This window comes from Lepidochelys kempii, chromosome 22, assembly GCF_965140285.1.
Source record: "Lepidochelys kempii isolate rLepKem1 chromosome 22, rLepKem1.hap1, whole genome shotgun sequence".
NCBI classification, from domain to species: Eukaryota; Metazoa; Chordata; order Testudines; family Cheloniidae; genus Lepidochelys; species Lepidochelys kempii.
In genome coordinates this window covers 19,949,576-19,955,287 of record NC_136401.1, presented here as the reverse complement: position 1 = coordinate 19,955,287, position 5,712 = coordinate 19,949,576, and the positions used below count along the sequence as shown (strand labels likewise).

Genomic DNA, 5,712 nt, shown 5'->3' with positions numbered 1-5,712 from the left:
TGGCACTAGAGGGCTCACAAACTATTTAGAGGAATATTATCCAACTCTTATATGCCCTAGGACTACCGTGAGGCTCTTGAGAGATTTAACACAAGAGTCTCCCTCCCTCCCATTAGCCGTGATTACAGAGAACAGACATGAATACAGAAGTAGGAGGGGAGTTTCTCAAGAGTCCTGCTGCTTTCAATGGTAAAACAAGGAAAATTCCTGGAGAAACCCATGAGGGACCAGCAAGAACATGGAGTAAAAATATTACTTATCAAATATTAGTTCATTTCTAAAGGAACTATTACAGTAGCTCTAGCTCTACCATATTGCCTGTAGTTAAACTACCTAATGATGCCAGTGAGGTGTGGCTTGCTGGCTCATTTAAAATCTCCTGTTCGATTCATACAGAAATGAAACAAGCAAGAATAAAAAGTAAAGCCGGCTCACCTATGCACCCTTGTTTTTTAACCAGCCCTCTTGCCATGGCACTCCCTGAGCCATGGCTTGACCTCGTTTAGACCATAAGCTCTTTGAGGCAGATACTGTCTTGTACGTTTGTATGGTACCCAGAAAAATGGGGACCTGCTCCAAACTGGGGCCTCTGGATGCTACCATATTGCACATAAGAGGTTTGCCTGGCCCTTTACAGAGAAGTCCTAAAGATGAGCCCCAGTTCTGAGGAATTTATTATGCTAAAGGTGAGTGAAATGCATTGACACCAGCTTTCCCTTCATGCAGGGTTAAAGGAAGCAAAAAATCATTGGGGCTGATTCTGATCTCGTTTACACTACTGTAGACCCAGGGGAACTCCTCTGGAAACACTACAGTAAATGTAGATTTGATGAGAGCAGCTTTTGATCCATTAAGATTGATTCACTTATACCCCTCCAGCATGGTAGGCAATGGACCCATTTACTCAAATTCTCTGGTAGGAGAAGTAGGGCTCTTTGTCAAAGGGTTTTTCATTACAGTTCATAATGTGACTGGGAGGCTCATTAAAATGAGGGACTAAGTGATGGCGCTGCCGAGAGCGATGTATCAAGTAAGCAGCTCATGTGAAAGCCACCTTACTTAGCCAGAGCACCTCAATCCTGACCTCAGCCTTCTAATTCCAGCCCTGGGTCCTTCCTAAGGTAGGTCTTAAAAGTGTATCTCAGTTTCATCCCTTGTTCTTCCAGGCCTTAGTTCCCACAAAGCAGCTCCAATACAGGTTGCTCCTGAAGCATAGCCCTGTTATTCCAGCAAACCTGGGTATCAATGGCTCTTCTTACACAGAGACCAGACTTCAGGGATGCTCAGACCCCTGCTAATCCTGCAAAGCTGACCAATTAGGAGAATTTGTGCTTGACTTTTTGCCACTCTTTGCAGCAGAACATCAGTCATATGGGAGATGTCCTTTCCAGATTTGCCTCTTCAGCACAGGAAGCCGCTACAGAAGACTGCCTCGAACACTGTGTACACCTGCCTCCTGTTCATGTGTGGCAGATTTAGGGCTACAGACTTACCACTGTCTCCCAACTCTTCAGACAGTTTTTGAAGCTATACTGCCTGCAAAGGGTGGCTGATTTGGACCTTAAGGTTGGTGGATTGAAAAGACATGACTTGTGGTGGACAGATTTTGTTGGGTTAGGGGAATCAGCAAAGTCATTCTAGCTACCTTCAGAAATGAAATGCTTCATGACAGCCACTTAGAATGGTCACTACTGAACTACCCTAAGCTACTTAGACCCCAAATTCTGGTCTGATTTAGATTTCCTAGTAGCAGCACCAGCTGTCCAGTCAGTGTCTGTATAAATGTTAATAGGAATTGTGCATGCAGGGGAATAATCCCAGATGTCTCATTAAAATGAAGAATATCACCCAGATAGAAATAATCTGACTTTTGCTTCCTGTGCTTAGATCACATTTATATGTTGTTATATATATGCATGAGGACAGTGATATATGAAAAGCCATTTTAGTTTAATTCATGTAAGTCCATGCAGGCTCTCATAAAAGTCCAGTGTGTAAAACGTATGCTGCTTACTCAGCATTAGCATATAAGTGACAGGTTTTTGTTCTGCATGGGAAGTTAAGCCGACAATCTTTCCCTGTTCTCTTGTTGTTCCAGGAGTTGCAAGTCAGCACCTCGTGTTGCAAGAGTTCATGTTGCAACACTCTAAAGTGCTGATCTCCTCTGAAAAATGACAGGATGGGGCTCCACATATATTTTCTTTCAGTGATTTTCACATAATATTTACTCTGTTCATACGTCAAAAGATAATTTTTTTTTCTGACCAGCTCTGTGAGTTGAGCCTGGGATCTGCAAAGCTACCTTGCTCATCACCAGTGATAGAGATTCTCTTAGTTGACAGCTCTGACGACGTGAAAGGTAGTGCAGATCTTGCTAATGCTAGTAAAAGCTTGTTTTTTGTCAGTAACGTAAGAGACGCCTGGCACAGTTATGCTGAGAAAGGCACAACCGTTTTTATAATGTCAATTTTCTGATCCAATCCAACAGCGTTCTAGCACAAAGATCAGGTCTTTCGCTGGTGTAAATAAGTGTAGTTTCACTGAGGCCAATCTAGAAGTGGGGGATTATTATAATTGTTGTTCGTGTTGAGGTAGCACCTAGGAGCCCTGGTCACGGAGCAGGACCCATTGTTCTAGGAGTGACAGGCTGGCCATATGCTGCAATGTCCAGGACAAACGTTATGGAGTTAAGATAAACTTTGCTGAATCACGTTAAACCTAGTGAACTAGGTAAAATAGCTTTGGGTCCATTGTATTAAAAATACAATTGTTTGAACTGTTGTAGGAGTGTATGTAACTTTTCTAGGGACTTGATTAATGTAAATGTTAGGATCCGCAAAGGACTTTTTGGGGAAATGCATATAAGGTAAATTCCCTAGGAAATGTCTGGAGGTGAGGGGAATGCAAATGACCCACTTCAAATCCATCCTTTTTGAATCTATGCCCTGGGGAGGAAAACCAATTGCATGCTAATTATCTGTTCTTGGACGCCCCAGCTGAAAGACCCCAGAACTGTATGAAGGGGAGCTCAACCTGTGAGGGTGCTTGTTCAGAGCTGAAGCTGTGAGGAACTTGAACCCACAAGCAAGCCCCTTGAGTGGGGCTTAGAAGGACTGCTCCTGCCAGAGCCCAGGTTAGAGCTGGGTGAGCTCTAGTAAACTTATAAGCAGGCATGTACTGTGTTCTTTCATTGTTTTTATATATTTTCTCTGCAGTGCTTTTACCTTAACAATAAAATAGGCTTGCATGGGAAGTGTGTGGTACCTTATAACATGGGTGATTACTCTGTTAGTTTCTGAAGGGAAGGGAAATAGGCCTCCTTAAGTAGAGTCTCTTGCTGAGAATAATCCAGTGAAGGCAGGGGACTGTTCAGCCTGGATGCACCCTGATCAAAAGGGAGAGATGTGGGTCTCCACCCAAGAGAGGCAACAGTTGGAAGCCTGAGTGTGGATGCTCTTGCTGTACCATATAAGTTTCCCTGAACTGTGACACTAGGTGCTGTACACCCACACACACAAAGGCAATTCCTGCCCCAAAAGACAGGGTGGATAGACAATAGGTGGATAGAGACTGAGTGGTGAGAAAGCCCAAGTAAACAGGTCATATACGGCAGGCAGTGATCTCAACAATCTCTAGACTACTGGAATGCTAAGTTTTTTGGTAGGCATTGCAGCGAAAGAGTTTTAAGGAGGGATTTGAAGGCACGATGAGTACATTCTTCCTAGATGTTAATTTCAAAACTCATGCTAGAATTTTAGTAGCATTCAGGTCTCTTTGGCCTTTCCTTTCACCCACTGAAATTTGCCGGGGTCTTTCTAACTGGTATCGATGAGTTTCTTAAACTATTTGCCCTTACATGATGTACTTGGAGGCTACATTATTCCATTCTGTTGCTTTGTAGCTTGCCTTAAATTAAGGATGATCAATTGGTAGTAAATTCTCGATACAGTTCATGACATTTAATGACTCGGAGAATCAATGTTCAGAGTGGAAAGAGAAGCCAGAAGGGGGATCTCCTGCAGTGTTACAATGCAATAGAATGCTAGATGGAAAAACAGGAAACTCTCCTGCAGTACTGCAGTGCCGGTCTGAAACAGTGTCAGCTGGAGACTCCAGCTGGTAGGAGCAGCTTCACAACCAGCCAAAGCTGAAACTGCCGCACTGAAGGGTGGGGGAATAAGGGGTAAAATGTGGTATGGGTGGGGCCACACTTCCTCAGACCCATGTGCATGATAGATCACAGACACACAAACACCCTACAGGGACTGTCTGAGATTCTGTGTTTGTACTGCACGATGGGATCTTGTTCTTTGCTGGCTCTTAAGCTCCGCTGTAAAATGATGATGATGATGATGATTAATAATAATAGAATTCTACTCCTTACCCATCCAAGGTTCAAGGAAATTCTGTTTGAGGTCTGCACAGAGAGGCCAACCCCTCCAGGGCACGGGTGAATTCCTCCCTGTGCTTAAAATCCTGGCCCCTTGGAATCAATGGGAGTTTTGTGTTTAACTGGTGCAAGCCTTAGGTTGGCCCTCTGCGCAAGGGGTGAATCCATTCTTTAAAATGAGGGAAATGGTGACAAAATCAGTGGTTTAAAGTTCCGCCCCTTTCTCCTTTGTTAGCTCTCTGAAGGTCTTTGATCACCACAGGAATGGATTGTTCAAAACCCATGTGGCAATAAAGAAGAAGAACATTCAAATTCTGTGAGAGAATCGTGGGCACCCTTTTGTGCGTCTTTCTCATTCTTTTTCATAAAAAGATGACTCCATCACACATGAAATCAACAGGTTAGTGGGACAGAAGGACACGGCCATAATGCTGGGCCTGCACTTTAGACCCTTCCCTATTGATGCTTTCATCAGGAGGGTGATCAGCGTTCACAAAGCCATCTCACACCTTTTACTTAAATGCCCAGACACAAAAGTAATCATCAAAACAGAAAATATCAGGGAGATGCACATAGACAGGGAGCAAGTCGGTGACATTCATGAATATGTCCAATATATGGCAATGACAGACATTTTTCAGGGTCTTAAGGTGGGTATCATTAATGCCTGGTCTATGACTACAGCATATGCCACAAAATTCACCCACAAGATCATGTGGTTGGAAACCAAATCAATGTGTTTTTTTATGTACATGTGTTAGCTGCTATTTATCTAAAATGAAAAACAGGCTATAACTTGAGAACAAAGCACTTGATTAGAGCTGGTTGGGAGGACAAAGGGAAATTTCACCAATCCCCCATTGCCCCCCCAAAAAATCAGTTAATAAAAAAATAGGGAAAAATTTGTTGAAATTTATTTTTTAAAAAAATCAATTAAAAATCATCACAATTTCAAAAATGTTAAGTATCAGAGGGGTCGCCGTGTTAGTCTGGATCTGTAAAAGCGGCAGAGAGTCCTGCAGCACCTTATAGACTAACAGCCATATTGGAGCATGAGCTTTCGTGGGTGAATACCCACTTCGTTGGACGCATGGAGTGGAAATTTCCAGAGGCAGGTATAAATATGCAAGCAAGAATCAGGCTAGGGATAACGAGGTTAGTGCAATCAGGGAGGATGAGGCCCTCTTCTAGCAGCTGAGGTGTGAACCCCAAGGGAGGAGAAACTGCTTTTGTAGCTGGCTAGCCATTCACAGTCTTTGTTTAATCCTGAGTTGATGGTTTCCAATTTGCAAATGAACTGAAGCTCAGCAGTTTCTCTTTGA

The 5,712-nt window shown here is 43.2% G+C and overlaps 1 pseudogene; it reads left to right on the top strand.

Moving 5' to 3' along the window:
• Positions 1 to 1,003: 1,003 nt before the first annotated feature.
• On the top strand, positions 1,004 to 5,171 carry LOC140901566 (NXPE family member 1-like; annotated as a pseudogene).
• Positions 5,172 to 5,712: the final 541 nt, after the last annotated feature.